At 36.1% G+C, this 17,818-nt stretch overlaps 1 protein-coding gene across 1 annotated transcript in view; it reads left to right on the forward strand.

Moving 5' to 3' along the window:
• Ccser1 (coiled-coil serine rich protein 1) overlaps positions 1-17,818 on the forward strand; it is a 486,840-nt gene that overhangs the window by 189,268 nt on the left and 279,754 nt on the right. The gene's annotated exons all lie outside the window — the stretch shown is intronic.

The following is a 17,818-nucleotide window of genomic DNA, read 5'->3' on the forward strand; positions in this document are numbered from 1 at the left end:
TTTGTATCGAAATGTTTTGGCAAGATTATTCTGTGAAAAACTCTCCATATAAGAATTTGAAAACAGTAGAAAGGAAGTAATAAAATTTAATAAAAGTGTGAAAGAGGTGACTATACTTTCACACATGGTTTCTAGGCCCAGGCATGAACAAGAAAGTATTAACTAAATACATGCAATGTTGCACGAATCCTAAATGGTCTTATAATAAAAACCTGGAGCTAGATATTTGGATAAATGCTGAAAGATCAGAGGAAACAAGCCATAGCCACTTCTCACCTTGCCAACTCCTCAGCTGAAAAGAGAAGATCCTGTCTCCACAAATCCTCAGACTGAATGCTTTTGAGTCCTCAGCTGAAAGGTCCTTGATGTCCTGTCTCCTCACACCATATATGCCTTTCTCCACCCCACCTTATCACTTGCTGTCTCAACCTTCCTAGTGCTGGGATTAATGGTGTGTGTACTTCCCAAATACTGGTAGCAAAGGCATGAGATCTCAAGTGCTGGCATTAAAGGTGTGTGTCACCACTGCCTGGCTCTGTATCTTTTAAATTGGATTAATCTTGTGTAGTCTAGGGTGGCCTTGAACTCACAGAGATCCAGACTGATCTCTGCCTCCTTGGATTAAAGGTGTGTGCCACCAATGCTTGACCTCTATGGCTAATTTCGTGGCTAGTTCTGTCCTCTGATCTTCAGGCAAGTTTTATTAGAGTACAACAAATTATCACCACAATGCAAAGGTTATTAAGAATAATTAAGTAGGGATTGCAGAAATCTGGTGTCTCAAATAGCAAACATATTAGTATATTACTATCTTACCAATTGCTAATACTATATATTACTAAATTATCTATTGGTAATATTATATCTATAAATGTGTGCATGCATATATAAATGTAGTGGAACTCTAGTGGAACTAGATGTTACAGGATATTGTATTATAAAAACCACTTAGAGAATGAGGAAAGAAATCTTACAATCATGTACAGAAACTATTGTATCCTTCCCACTCTGAGTTAGGTTATAGACCATGGGTTATAGATATAAATATATAAAGAACATAGTTATGAGAAAAGTAGGAAAATGATATACCATAGCATAAATATGAGTCATCATAATCAAATTTTATTACAGAATGGGTCTAGAATACAATTTTAATTTTTAAACTATATGTGTAAACACACATTTGTGCATAAGATCCACAAATACATGTTATAGCCTCATCCATTGCATTATTCTTATTTCATACCTAGGGCCTCCATATACATTGAAATTATACTGGAATTATAGGTTAGGGTATCAATTGTATTTAATATTTTATTTAGTTAATTAAATCTATTTTAGTTTACTGAGTTTTTACTTTTATATAGGTAAGGTTGGAATTAAAATGGAAAATTGAAATATAAAAAGAGGGGATGGTGATATAGCTCAGTTGGTAGAATACTTGCCTAGCATGCAAGAAGCCATGGGTTTCATCCTCAGCTCTGCATGACTGGGCATGGTTGCAAATGCTTGTAATCCTTGCACTTAAGGGTAGAGGGCAGTGAATCAGAAGTGTCTGAGCCTGTCTCAAAAAATACATGTTTGGAAATCTTAAGCCTCACTTTTACTCACTGCACTATTATATGACTGATCAAATTCATCCCCTCTCACTTACTAGTATGAGGATTAAATTTAAGTTTCAACTTGAACAACCTGGAGTCAGCTAGAATCAGAGTATTGATGAAGGATTGTCTAGATCAGGCTGATTTATGGATGTGTCCATGCAGGACTGTCTTGAACATGTTGATTGATGTAGCAGACTCCACCTTCAAAGTAGGTGACACCAGTAAGAGGATCCTGAAGTAAACAAGCTGGTCACTCTCATGTGTGTGATAATCCATGATAATCCATGTTTTTGACAGTGGATGTAATGCAATATGCTGCTTCAAGTTCCTTGACTTTTCCCCAGTGATAGACTGTAGCAGGGGATTGTGAACTATAATAAGCCCCTTCTCTCCCGTATTTCTCTTGTACTAGGGTTTTATCATAGCAACAGAAACAGAACTGAGGCAACTGACAAGTGTAAATAAAACACATTTATCAACATTCAACCAACTACTTGTTTTCACCTGTGTGGGACCTGTGTGATTTTAGCAGGGAATCACATACTTTGGCCTGTTATCATTTTTATTTCATCTCCTGGTATGTTAATAGGTTTCCTTCACCCCCAACCCCAATCTCAATCAATATATATTTGCTAATTTAGGGTTTCATGGATCTATTTAAAAAAGTTATGTGATTTTTCTTGAGTAGGCATCTCTAATTTTTAAAAGATGCCTTAAATTGGTGAATGATACTTGCTCTGAATTGGTACATCATTCTTTGCCTAATTTCATATTAATCATCTTAAAATCAGAGCATTGAGATATGCAGCAAAGATTTAATCAAAACACTTTGGGATATAATTAGTAAATTTTAAAAGTTCAAATATTATTAGCAAATGATTATATTTGAATGGTAACAGTTATTTTGATAGTACAATCAATGGTCATGCTAACCTTTTTTTTTTTCATTAGATTCAGAATGATATGTATAATGTCCTTACTAGTATTTGGTAATCAAAAATTTTTCAAGCACTTTAATATTTATTTTTATGTATTAAAACTGAAGGTACTATAATTGAAGGAGAATTCAGAGGCAACTCTTTGAAGTGAACAGCACTGTTTATTTCTGAGACATTTTCTCAAGACATCATGTTTCAACTTTAACAATCAATTTTATCTGATACGCAACATTAGCATGCCATGTTCTTCCAGTAATTTTCCAATGATGAGGTAATTCAGAATATCCTAATTAGTCCCATAATTGTCTGCTAGATGCAGTAACAGAAAAACACAAGTGTCGTGTTTACATGCTTATATCCTTCCTACTAAGGTTTTTTGTTTGTTTTTGTTTTTGTTTATTTGCTTTTTACATGCCCTTTGATGACACTTCTCTGCTTTATGGGTCATTATTGTACTTATGGACCTGCTGATCGCAGTCTTTGCAGGAAAAATATAAGCAAAACCATTGTTAGCAGTATCTCCACAGAGATTTTGCAGAAGTGGGCATGAAGTTTGGAGTAGCATGGACGCCTGTCCAGATTGAGTGCTACCTTTGTGAGCATTCAAAAGACCAATTCCAGTTGCTTGGAAGAACGTGTTACCCAGAAATTGAGGTTGAGGTGAAGCAGGAAGCTTGTTGAATACATCAGCTAAGTCCATTTGGTAAAAGTCCTGGGAACAAACACTTTCTGCCTTCTTCCTTCTCATCCTCTTAGTTCTTTCTTCCTTGGCTGTCCCACAGCTAAACTCAAGCGGAAGCTTGTATGTAGGTTATACACATGGGCATATGTGTTACAGGGTCTGTCTACTAGGACAGAGAATGGGCTAGCTAGGAAGTGTGGAAATGGCCTTCAGGCACAGATGAGAAATAGCTGGCAAAGAAGCAATAGCAATGTGTACTTTCTTATTTAAATACCCTCTTCCACAACATCTCAATACTATATAAACATTTGTAACATAGTTTTTGGGTTATATTTACATAGTTCATGTTTATTGTATATCATTGAAGGTTATGACTACATAGGTCATTTATATCATATATAGCTTTAAGTTGATTCTCAATTATTTCTAGCAAATGTGAAAGATTAGGGAATTATCATTAGATTTATATTTTATGTAAATTAAATTTATTAGGTTTACGTATTCCTGTTATAAGCAACAACAGTCAATGTGTTTAGATATGAGGACACATTGTAAGCCGGCCTTTGACACAAATTCATTACTGTTATCAGACTACTCTGCAAGCAAAATTATTTCATAAAATATTTTAGCCTGTTACTTATAAGAACTCACTTTCTTGAGTGTAAAATGGTTAAAAAAAAAAATCCTGAGTTCATGGCACTTATATTCTAGGTAGTTGGCTTTAATACCCTTTCCTCACTTTCCTATAAATACCCACTCCTGAAGTTTTATGTTGCACTGTCAAAAGAAGAATAATGGACTGTAAAATGTTTATATTAAGCAGAACCTATGAATATAGCTTCATGTGTAAGTGTGCCTCTCCACATGACCAGGATTGTGGAGTTTGAGATGGGCAGATCTGATGGATGAAATAGATGGCCCAATCTTACACACGAGTTCTTAGAAACAGAAGACTATGCTCTGGTGATCAGTGGGGAGGCAACAGTGGAGAGGTTTCCAATAGATGTAAATGAGATTGACTTGGACAAGACCCTCCACTGCTGTCTTTATAGCTGGAACAAAGGGCCATGCACCGTGAAATGTAATAAGCTTCTGTAAGTTGAACAAGTCAATGAAGCACACTGTCCACAGAGCCTCCAGAGCAGAATGCTGCCCCTGCATGCCTGGATTCAGCTCAGTGAGACCTGCAGTGGACTGTTCCAGAATCCTGTGAGCAGATGCACATTTAGAGCTTATCGTCCAGCATAGAGCAAAGTGCGAGTTCTTCCTGGAAAAAGTCATGGCACAGAATCATCAGAACTGAATTACTGATGGTGAGAACTGCTAAGAAACTGGACACTGAGGTTAAATGCAGTCTCTGCTCCCTCACCAATGCCACATTGTGTCATGACCCTTTCAGTGACACTTCTGTTCTACTGGCTCATTTCCTCTTTTCTATTTAGTCAGTGATTGTGGGATTACCATCATAAATATGACAATATCTTTTTGTGATTATTTACTGATTATCACACACCTCAACCTGTTAATGAATCTATGATTCCTTAGAAATTAGTCATCTATTAATCATTGTACTTGTCTGAAATACCCCTCTTATCTAATTTTAAGTAACTTAACATCTTTATTTTGAGGAATATCAATTACATTCTATAATTTTTGGTCCCTTACCAAAATAGTAAATGTTTTTTGTAGTATGGTCATTACTATACATTATTTAAATACCTAACATTTATAATTTTTACTTCTGACCTTTTGAAAGTAATTCTGATTGTTTAAGAAGTTTCATAGGCTGGAGATGTGTCTCTGTGGTGAAGAGCACATACTACTCTTGAAGAAGAGTTCAGTTAGTTCTCAGCACTCCTGCTGGGCTGCCCACAACTGCCTCTAATTCCTGGGATCCAATGCCGCTGTTCTCCATGTTTAGCACACTCACAAACATACATAGGTATGTACTACAAAGTTAGCTAATTATGAACCCAGAGAAATCTTCATGAAAATTCAATAAGTCTTACTGCAGATCATCTGGTAGGAGCTTATGTAGATGTAACCAACCGTCTTATTAAATAAGAAACACAGAGCCGATTCAGAGAAGAAAGCCAAGAGGTCAGAACTAAGAGCCTTACCCTTCCTGCTTCAGCTATCCTGCTTCAGCCAAGAGAGCTCTCCGAAAAAGAGGCCTACTTCCTGTGTGTACGTCTTTAAATACTCTAGATGTTCTGCCTTCTCATTGGTTGTAAACTAAACACGTGACTGCCTTGTCATTGCCTGTATGTACCGCCCTCCAGGTCCTTAAAGGCATGCGCCACCACCGCCACGCACTTGCTATGGCTCTATAACTCTGACCCCCAGGCAACTTTATTTATTAACATACAATTAAAATCACATTTCAGTACAAGTAAAATACCACCACATTTCCCCTTTTCTATTTTAATAAAAAGAAAAAAAAGAAAAAGGTTATAACTAACAAAAGAAAAACTATATACAAAAGTACAATAACTATATACAATATATACAAATAATAAATGTCTAAACAATGTCTAGTTCATTTGTATTTGACAAATTCAGAGATGATAATTTCATTATCCTATTTTGTTAAGTCCAAAATGTATCTAATTCACTTTCTATCCTAATTAATCTTCAACTAACTAACCTTCAACTATAACTAACTAATCTTCAACTCCCTCAGAGACCCAAGAAGGAAATAATATTAGCTAAAAAAAATAAAAACAGAAAGTGCATGCAAGCAACTTCCAAAAAATTTGTGAGTTGACAGAAACAGCCAGCTGCCTGGACAGTCACCTGAGGTTTCTCCGCAATGCTGGGGCATCATCTTCAGCCTATATAGGCTTAGCATATCTGACAGACTCATTTGTGAAGTAGGATGTACACAAGGTCAACAGTTCAACCTCATATTGGGTGAGAGCAGTCCATGCACCAGAAACACCTGAATTCCACTAATGTCATGTCATGATTCAGGATTTTAAATTCTGGAAAATGTTGATGGTTTTTTTAGTTCAGCTCTCCATTCTTCTTGGCTGTGTACATATGGCTTCATCTCAGCATCCCGTTCTTCTCCACATCTCTCTATCAAATGCCAGTCTACTATTGAGAGGCGTGAGCTTAGTTACTCTTCAAGAATAACTGTTTCAGCTGCTGTTCCATAGCACATCAGAAGCCATCGGCCCACTGCCTGTTCAGCTGCCTTCGAAGAAAAGGGCACTGTACCTTTTCCGAGTTGCGAAGGCCACGTCAGGGATGGTGCCATATTGTCCTGGCCTCAGAAGATGCCTTTTGATAAAGCCATAACCACGCTTGTTTAGGCAAGAATCAGTAGTCCTTTGTTTCATGTCCTGTCTGTCCATTTTGTCATCAGTTGATTCGAGGATACTTTGTTGTCCAGTGGCTAACTTTTGCCACAATGAAAGCTAACTCCATACGCAGTTTCTTCAATGCCCATATTTTCTCTGAAGTAGATTGGTACTGCCAGGAGCCGACATGTCTCATAGTCATAACAAAAAAGAAAAATTTTCTAAGTTATTAAAACATTTTAAATGCCATATTCTGTAGATCTCTGAAGGGTTTGAAGATGACCTATCTAAAATATATCTGCTCAATTTTTAAAACATATCTAATATGACTACAAGTTCTATTGTAATGTCTAACTACTAACTATCATTTCTTTATATCCTAATGGTAATAATAATATTCAAGGATCAGAAAATTGCATTGTTAAATGAACGATATAAGTACAATTAGAAATATACATATAGCATTTTCTAACAATATCAATTTCAATATATATAATTTGTATACAATATAAAACAATCCAATCCAATGTAAAGTATTTAAAACTAGTAATTGTCTTTTTCTTCTTCTTTCTCTCTTTTTTTTTTTAAATAAGAACCTTAAATCTAATCTGCTTAGTCTTTTTCCTAACCCTTGACAACAACTTGTAACCAACCCCCCTAAACAATGAAAATTATCCCAGACCCAAAACCCATTAAAAAGACCAAAAAACCACCCACCCCACACCACCTCTTTGGGAATGTGGGCGTCATATTCTTAAAATTGCTTCCTGCTGGGTATGGGCGAAGTTATCTTTATCCTGAAAGAAAAATTTTAGGTTAATTGTCAAATTCTAGGAAAGGTAACTATATCCTTCATTATCCATTCTGTGTATAATGCCAAAGTTCAGGGTTTATCTCAAGTCCTTATTCAAGTAGTCTTTGAGACTGGATCATCTCAGCTAGTCATCTCAAAATTGCTCTGAGCACCTTGTAGTTCAAAGCTGATCTGTAGATGATGTTTGTCAGCTTAGTGATGTTATTATTGTCCACGTGGAATTGTTGTTGTTGTGGGGCCCCAACTTCTTCCTGGAGACTTCAGTTGATGTTAGGCCTGGCCGTGAATTCCTGCAGAAAACTGATAAGAGACTCAAACACAAAGACATATATATGCAGCTAATTGAAGCCTTTTTTTTTTTTTAGAATTAATCAGTACTCTATATGACCATTCATATCTTAGCGAAGTTTAAAATGTATATATATCTATATATCTATATATATTAATCTTGTAAGTTTTGATATAAAATTTATACTTTAAGAAAAGTTTAAAGAATCAGAATAGAATCAAAGAGTTGAGATTAGTGATAGAATAGTCCCTTAATTAATTTGGCTTTTCTCCTGTCTCATAGCAGAAGATGGCTCTTTTATTCTGGCATGATACAGGGAGTTTGCATTTTCCTTTTAACAACATGCTTGAGTTTAAAGAAGGAGAGAGCCATTCTCCAACTCCAAAGTCAGCTTTAAATTTTAATTGGACTGGGACTATTAGAAGACCAATAGTGTTAAATCTTTAGAGAAAAGCAGAAACAAACATTTAGGAAGACATACATTTTTTTTAGATAATATATACCCATACGCCATTTCACTCTGCTTCCTGGGATAGATGATTTGTCCCTTTTCTTCAGTTGTCTTATTTGTCCAGTGTTCTTCAGATTCCTTAACCTTCATTCTCCTAAAAGACAAAAACAAAAACCTTTCCCCAAGACTAATTTTGGGGATGTTCCTTTTTGGCAAGTTATTATCTGATTAAATGAAAAGACATGTGTTACTGGTATAAGTTAGTTTAAATTGGATGTTCATGTTGGTTGATGAGCTATCACCTCCTCTAATTAAGAGGTTTCTCTTGTTCAAATTGAACCTTTATCAATTTTGATGGTACCCACAACTTATCTTCTCCTGTAGAAACAAAAGCAAAACCTCGTCCCCAATGTAACACATACCCTGGTTTCCATTCTGAGGTCAGCACATCCTTAAAATATATAGGCTGATTTAATTCTGTAGTTTTTTCTATTATCCAATGTCTTTCTGCAGCTGTTGTTCCTTTCTCATTGGCATTAAGAAAATTCAAAGTTAATAGAGCATTATGCAGTCTATTTCTGGGGGTTTTTGTTGCCCCTTTCTGTTTATTTAGCATATCCTTTAGAGTTCTGTTTGATCTTTCTATAACTGCTTGACCTGTAGGATTATGTGGTATGCCTGTAATATGCTTTATATTGTAATAAGCAAAAAACTGTTTCATTTTAACAGAGACATATGATGGAGCATTGTCAGTTTTGATTTGTGCAGGTATACCCATGATGGCCATAACTTCTAGCAAATGAGTGATTACAGAATCAGCTTTTTCAGAACTCAAAGCAGTTGCCCACTGAAATCCTGAATAAGTATCGATAGTGTGGTGTACATATTTCAGTTTTCCAAATTCTGCAAAGTGAAACACGTCCATCTGCCAGATTTCATTCCTTTGAGTACCCTTTGGGTTACATCCTGCTGGTAATGGCGTTTGATTGTAGAAGGAACAAGTAGGACATTTCTTTACTATTTCTTTGGCTTGTTGCCAGGTTATGGAAAAATCCTTTTTTAAACCTTTACTATTGACATGATGTTTTTTATGACATTCTGAGGCCTCCAGCACATTTCCTATTAATAACTTATCAATCTCATCATTGCCTTGTGCTAGAGGGCCTGGCAGACCAGTATGGGATCGAATGTGAGTTATATATAAAGGATGACTCCTTTTCCTGATTGTATCTTGTAATTGAATAAATAATGAAGTTAATTCTGAAGCATCAGGGATAAATTCTGCAGTCTCAATATGTAATACTACTCTTTCAGCATACTGAGAGTCAGTTACTATGTTGAGAGGTTCTGAAAAATCCATTAATACCAACAGAATAGCATATAATTCTGATTTTTGAACTGAATTATAAGGACTTTGAACCACTTTACTTAAATTTTCTGATTTGTAACCTGCCTTTCCTTGTTTGTTGGCATCTGTATAAAATGTACGAACTCCAGATATGGGCTTTACCCGTACAATTCGAGGCAAGATCCAATCAGCTCTCTTTATAAGATCAATTCTATCGCTTTTGGGATATTTGCTGTTAATTTCTCCCAAAAAATTACTGCAAGCTCTTTGCCAAGGTTCACTTTCTGTCCATAATTTTTCAATGTCCTCCTTAGTTAAAGGTATGACAATTTCTGCTGGGTCTATTCCTGCTAATTGACGAAGTCTCAATTTTCCTTTCCAAATCAAGTCAGAGATTTTTTCCACATAAGTTTTTAATTTTTTGTTTGGTTTATTTGGTAAAAATATCCACTCTAATATAATATCTTCCCTCTGCATTAATATTCCTGTAGGAGAATGCCTAGAAGGTAAAATAACCAAAATGCAATCCAGCTTTGGATCAATACGATCGATATGCCCTTCATGTACTTTCTTTTCTACCAAGGCCAATTCTTTCTCAGCTTCAGGTGATAACTCTCTTGGACTATTTAGGTCCTTGTCACCTTCTAAGGTTTTGAACAAATTATGCAGTTCATCATTTTTTACCCCAACAATAGTTCGTAGATGAGAAATATTTCCAAATAATCTTTGAAAGTCATTAAGAGTCTGTAGTCTATCTCTCCTAATTTGCACCTTTTGGGGTCTAATTTTTTGTAGCTCTATTTTATATCCTAAATAATTAATAGAATCTCCTCTTTGTATCTTTTCAGGAGCAATTTGTAATCCCCAGCAAGGCAAAATTTTCTTTACATCTTCAAATATTCTTTCTAAAGTATCTGCATTTGAGTCAGCTAGTAAAATATCATCCATATAATGATAAATTATAGATTTAGGAAATTTTTTACGTATCACTTCCAGTGGCTGTTGTACAAAATATTGGCACAGAGTTGAGCTATTCAACATTCCCTGTGGGAGGACCCTCCATTGAAATCTTTTAACCGGTTGAGAATTATTATAAGTAGGCACTGTGAAAGCAAATCTTTCTCTGTCTTTTTCTTGTAACGGTATTGAAAAGAAACAGTCTTTTAAATCAATAACTATGAGAGGCCATCCTTTTGGTAACAGAGTAGGCAGAGGAATTCCAGATTGTAGAGAGCCCATTGGCTGAATTACTTTGTTAATTGCTCTAAGGTCTGTTACCATTCTCCATTTACCAGATTTCTTTTTAATAACAAATACAGGAGAATTCCAAGGGCTGGTTGATTCCTCAATATGCTGAGCATTTAACTGTTCTTCTACCAGCTCTTCTAAAGCCTGGAGTTTCTCTGTTGTTAAAGGCCATTGCTGGACCCATACAGGCTTGTCTGTTAACCATTTTAAAGGTAGAGCTGTTGGTGTCTTTGGAAGATCATCAGTTGTTGTGCCCTGTTCTTGTATAATATGGATGGCTGGTGACCACTCAGAATAATGCCTTCTAATATTTCTCTCAGAAACATGTGCTAATTTATGATTTGTTTCTGAGATTGGAGGGATGTTAATCTGAGTATTCCATTGTTGTAACAAGTCTCGACCCCACAAGTTCATAGCTATGTTAGCTACATATGGTTTCAATTTTCCTCTCTGTCCTTCTGGACCTATACACTCGAGCCATCTTGCACTCTGTTTCACCTGAGATAATGTCCCAATTCCTAACAGTTGAACATTTACCTCCTGAAGAGGCCAAGTTGGATGCCAAAATTCTGGTGCAATTATGGTAATGTCCGCACCTGTGTCTACCAGACCAGACAACAAAACACCATTTATTTTTATCGATAATTTTGGTCTTTGTTCATTAATAAAAGTTTGCCAAAAAATTTTCTTTATATTTGCTCCTGAATTTTCTATTCTGTCTGTTTCATCATCCTGACCAGCATGACTTATTCCAATAGGCATTTGGTTATTTAATTGCTCTGGGTAGGGGTTTCCTCTACGACTGCAGGAAAGGTTTGAACTGGATTTGCTATTGGGGCCTGCATGAGGCCCCTCTGGGAGTTTCCCGAAGACTGAGGCAAAGGATTACCCTGTCTGTCTCTTGTTGATCTACATTCGTTGGTCCAGTGTTTTCCCTTACCACACCTTCTGCATACTCCAGAAGGAAGGGGCTTTCTGTTGCCATTGTTCCTTGAAGAAACATTGTTTCTAGGAATGACCTGTTTACAGTCCCTTTTCAAATGTCCTTGCTTTCCACATCCAAAACATCTAACATTCCTCAAACCTTTTGAAATTGCTTCTCCTACCCATGTATCATCATGCTCATGAGCTTCAACATTAACCGTATCTCTAATCCAATCTTCCAAAGGTGCAGATCTTGCCTTTAACGGCCTGATTATTGTTTTGCATGCTGCATTCGCATTCTCAAAGGCCAAAGATTCAATTATTATCTTACTAGCTTCTGAATCCGGGACCATTCTCTTTACTGCTGAAGCCAGTCTTTGTAAAAAATCTGTGAAAGATTCTTTTGGGCCTTGTACAACCTTTGTAAATGACTCAGTTTTTTTTCCTGGTTCCTCAACTCTGTCCCATGCATTCAAGGCTGCTGTTCGACATAAAATTAGGGTTTGGACATCATATAAACATTGTGTTTGTGCTGAAGCATATTGACCTTCTCCAATAAGCTGATCCTGGCAGACTTGTATTCCTTTATCCCTCCACTGCTTTTCTATGTTTTTAGCTTCGTCCTTGAACCAAGTTAGCCACTGAAGCCTTTGACTGGGTTCAAGAACAGCTTGTGCCAGCTCCCGCCAGTCCTGTGGTACAATCCTATTATATGTTGACCAAGAGTTTAACATTTGCTTTACATATGGGGAATGCATACCATAAGATACTATTGCCTCCTTAAACCTTCGTAAATCTATCATTTCAATTGGAGCCCAAATATTTTGTGTAGTCATTTGATCAGGCGACTGCTGTACGGTTACTGGACAAACTAAGGGTGACTGTGTGAAAATAGGCTTTCTTTCTGTAACCCTATGATCCAATCTTGAAGCAGCTTCACTGTTAGTTTCTTCTGTCTGAGTTTTTACAGGTTTAATAGGTTTTTCTAAAGCTGTCATCCTGGCACTTAAATTGACTATCTTTTTAAATAGTAAAATGAGGATAAACATAGTAATAAAATGCATAATTCGATCAACAGTAATCTTCTCATATAGCTGTTCCATTGTCAGACTGTCTAAAATTGCAAACAAATTTTCTTCCAATGTACACAGAAAACCCATTTTTTTTTTAATGTGGAAAAATTTTTTTTTCTTTTAAATAGTTTTCTTTAAAATATCTGATATGTTAAGTGACTTACCAAGTCCTTGTAGAACAGTACCAATCCGAGGGAATTTCAAACAGCCACCTAGTGTCCGAGGTGTGAGTCCAGAGAGAGAGAGAGAGAGAGAGAGAGAGAGAGAGAGAGAGAGAGAGAGAGCAAGCAAGCGCAGCCACAAGTTCTGCCTAAGAGCTTGAATCCAGCCACGTGTTCCCGCTTGAGCCTAGTCAAGCCTTGGCTCTGGCTACCTTAAGCTCCAACCACGTGCGTTGGTTTTACAGGCAGGGGCCCTGTTCGGCAGGGCAGGCCTGAGTTGTTTGTAGCACTGGCTTTAGGCAAGTAGCTCAAGGTTAGTCCGGCCTGAGGCCAAGCCGACCTGGGCCCGGGCTAGGGAGCCGGCCGCCCTGGCGGGAACCCGGACCTGCCGCCAAGCCAAGTTAAGCGGTTTTAATGGATTCTTATCACGTTGGGCGCCAAATGTAGATGTAACCAACCGTCTTATTAAATAAGAAACACAGAGCCGATTCAGAGAAGAAAGCCAAGAGGTCAGAACTAAGAGCCTTACCCTTCCTGCTTCAGGATCCTGCTTCAGCCAAGAGAGCTCTCCGAAAAAGAGGCCTACTTCCTGTGTGTACGTCTTTAAATACTCTAGATGTTCTGCCTTCTCATTGGTTGTAAACTAAACACGTGACTGCCTTGTCATTGCCTGTATGTACCGCCCTCCAGGTCCTTAAAGGCGTGCGCCACCACCGCCACGCACTTGCTATGGCTCTATAACTCTGACCCCCAGGCAACTTTATTTATTAACATACAATTAAAATCACATTTCAGTACAAGTAAAATACCACCACAAGCTTATGCTTAGTAAACAGGAACTAAGCAGTTGCACACTGAAATATAATATCATACATGAACTGAGAAAAGTAAGATGTTCTTGTTTGGTAGTTGGTTGTATGTACAATGTTACCACATTAATATAAAATCATCTGATTTACAAAATGCATGATTAGCGTATTGCTACTCACTTTTCATAGATTCAGAAGACATCTCTTACTTACTTTTTTGTTTTTGTTTTTCTCACTCAACCTTTCAGGTCACTTCTGTTCCACCCACTGTTAGTGGCTTTCCAAAATCATTAATTTAAAAGCTGCTACTTTCCAAAGAAGGAAAAAGGCTCATTGCTTCACTTCATATGGTATGTCCCCAAGAGAGCATACCAAATCTTCATGATGCCCCAGCACTAACTTTAATTTTTGTGTCTTTTCTTTAACTGACAGATGTGTAGAGTCTTGTATAGTCCACCTGCTCCCTCCTGATTGAATATGTAAAATTGGGATCTGAGGTTGCTATTCTATTAATACCAGTTACTACTTACATCAAGTAGTTTAGTTTTGAATTTGTATTTCCAGACTATGCAGTGTGAAGAAACAATTGTTTTCCCCACACAGGACCTATTTGTGGCTAAATGGTAGTTGTGTAAGCCTGAAGTGACAGCTCCAACTCTTCTGGATAATCTTCTATTTGCAGTAGTGCAGCCATTAAGTAAGTTCATCAAAGCGCTTTCTGCCTACAATAGTAAATACATGTCTGTCTTCATGAATAGCATGTGTCTATTATCCAATCATTACAGTTCTTTAACTTTATCTTATTATCAAATAGGATAATCATTGATGAAGGCTGTTTTGCATATACAATCAACTGACTGAAGAGACGAGTTTCCTAGGTAGCTAAGAGTTAGCTCTTAGATTTGGTATCTTAGATATTTTACACTGGCTACTCACTGGATAAATTAGTGTCCTGCTCCTAAAAATAAAACTAACTCTGAACATTCTTTATATTAAACAGAATTAAAATTCAAAGGGAACCCGTCTATAGTGAAGCATAATGTGATAATATTCCCCAAATTCAATGTGTGTCTCATGCAAAAGCCAAAGTGAATATAGTTATAATTAGACATAAGTAGGCTTTTTCAGGATAGATGCTACAAAAATATTTTCTAAGTCTTGATAAAACATTGATAAGCTCTTATTTTATTAAAACTACAGTTGAGAGGCTGGAAAGAAAATTCAGTGGTTGGGGTGCTTGCTGTTCTTAGGAAGGTGGCACACAGCCATCTGTAACTCTATCTCCAAGGGGATCTGACATCCTTTTCTGGCCTCTGGGGGTACCCACATTCATGGGGCATACACACATACAATAATAAAAGTAAATCTTAAAATCTACAATCGTACTTATTTTCATACTTAAATTTTTTAAATTGAATTTCATGTCTTTCTATATTTTTCTGAAAGTTTACCATGTATACTTGTTCATAAATTATAGAATTTTTGGTAAAATAAAAATACATTTTTTTTTATTTTTCTCTTAGTTCCATGTGTTAAATGTGCTAATCACTTATTTATCCAGAATAGCATCGGTTTTGTGGGTGCTAAAGCATATTTATGTCAATTCATTTTGTACCTGGTCCCTCACAGGATGGATTAACTAAAAACTCCCACTTTAAGTATCTTCTTTTTACTAGCAGTGAGTTAGGCTATGGAATCAATGAGTAATTTTCTTCTTTGTTTTGACCAATAAAGAATGAAGGGTTTCTGAACAAAAATATATAGACACTAATGGTTTTTCTGCTATGTCAATATCAATATATTCCTCAGCAACTTAGTTAATATTTTCTCCAGAATTAATACTTATCATTTATTTAAAACAAATGCTGCAATTATTTATTTTATTTGTGCTGACTTTGCAGTACAAATAAATACCAGGTAGTTAAAGTGTGTGAGATATCATCTCTGGGAACTAAAGCATTTTAACCAATATATAATATAAGCCATAAAGTGAATGTGAATACTTTTAAGTCATTATATATATATTATATATATAATATATATATATATATTAGCTACCATGATACTATACTATGATAGAGTGAAGAAATTTGAACTAAATTGTATTAAGTACAGGTACTGTGAGAAAAGGAACTGACCATGTTATATTACCTATCAGAATATAGCCAAACACCTGATGCATAAAAGATGTGTAATAACTTTCTGAATTCTGAGTGTTGTTACTAAATGATATAGTGGTTAAACAACTTTTACAGATATTTTAATTATAATACAATAATAACTTTTTTTTACTTTTTTAAAAGAGTAAAGATTAGCTTCATAGCTTCTTTTTTTTAAATTTTTATTTTGCCATAAAATTCAGTTCTACATATCAGCCACGGATTCCCTTTTTCTCCCCCCTCCCGTGACCTTATTTATTTATTTATTTATCTATTTATTTATTTATTCATTCATTTATTTATTTATTTATTTATTTATTTATTTATTTTTATGTTTTGAGACAGGGTTGTACTAGGCTTTTTCTCTTTTGGGCCACCAGCCAGCTCCCAAATCACGACACAATGACTTAATAGTTTTGAATGCTAGGCCTAGCTTAGGCATGTTTCTGGCTAGCTCTTTTAACTTAAATTAACCTGTTTCTCTTTATCTACCTTTTGCTTTGGAACTTATTACCTTTCTTACTTCCATATATCTTACTTTCACTGCTTCTCTATGTCTATCTGTCTGGCATCTGCCTTGCCTCAGACATGTCCTGCATTCTTTCCTCCTTCCTTTCTTGTTCTTTCCCTCCCAAGCCTAGATTTCTCCTCTTACTTATTCTCTCTCCCTGCTGGCCCTGCCTATCCTTTTCTCTAGCTAACTATTAACCATTCGGCTCTTTATTAGACCAATCAGGTGCCTTAGGCAGGCGAGGAGAAACAGATGCAGCACATCTTTTCATAATTAAACAAATATAGCATAAACAAATGTAACACAACTTTACATAGTTAAAATAACGTACCACAGCATAGGGTCTCTTACTGAACCCTGAAGCTGACTCTTTTAGGAAGGCCGGTGGGCCAGCAAGCCCCATGGTTCTCCTGGGATGGCAACCAAGTACTGCCACATCCAGCTTTGTATGTGGGTGCTAAAGATCACACTGATGTCATCACGCTTGCTTGATGAACACTATTATTGACCATACCGATTGATCCACTTTCCTAGTCTCAAGTTTGGGCAAATACAAATAAAGCTTCTTTAACTACCCATTTCTAGGGTTTTATATGCACATAAGCTTTCAACTCTGCCAGATGAACACTAGACAGCTGAGTTCCTGGTTTTTGTGGCAAGAATCTGTTTACTCAGAAACTTTCTAAGCCCCTTCACTGTGTTTGGATTGTTTTGTATTCTATCAGTACATACTAAGTTTATCTACTATTCAGTCCCATCATTTACCATGAAGTTGTAAATTTTTTGTTTCACATAGTATGTTCCCAAGAAAGTATAACAAATCTTCCTGATGCCCCAGCATTAACTTTAATTTTGGGTCTTTACTTTAGGGGACAGATGTATAGAATCTTGTGTAGTCCAGCCTTAAAAGCTCACTTGGATCTTCTAAAGATGAAATGGAAGTTATTTTCCTGATTTAATTCTGTTTCCTCTGAGAATAAACTTTAATTTGTAAAGTTATTTTTTATATGCTTACCCCAGATTTTGTGACTTTCATTGTTTATATGATTTATAATGCTCTCTACTTAAAAATGTTACTATTATGAATGATAGTGGGAATATTCACTGCCATTTGTTAAGATAAGAATTTGCAAAAAAAAAAAAAAACCATTCCTTGCTACTGTGTATTGGAAATTCTGCAATCTGATAAGAAGAGAACTGACTTGGATTAAATCTAACTAAAATTACATTTATATTACATTTTATAAATAGATTCTAAAGACAAATAAGTTGTGAATGAACTAAAAATACTTCGAATGCTTGTAAGTGAATAGTAAGAATTACTATACAATTGCTGTACCAGTTTTCTGTTTCTCCTATAATATGACTTATTTAGAGAAAGTTACCATGCTATTCTTCAGGTAAATTTGAAACAGGTTTCAATGGTCAGCTACCAGACAGCCTGCTTTTACTGGAGCTTTGTGGGGGAATCCAGCCTTGTCCCTTGTCTCCTCTGAGGTCAC

This window comes from Peromyscus eremicus, chromosome 3 (assembly GCF_949786415.1).
Source record: "Peromyscus eremicus chromosome 3, PerEre_H2_v1, whole genome shotgun sequence".
NCBI classification, from domain to species: Eukaryota; Metazoa; Chordata; class Mammalia; order Rodentia; family Cricetidae; genus Peromyscus; species Peromyscus eremicus.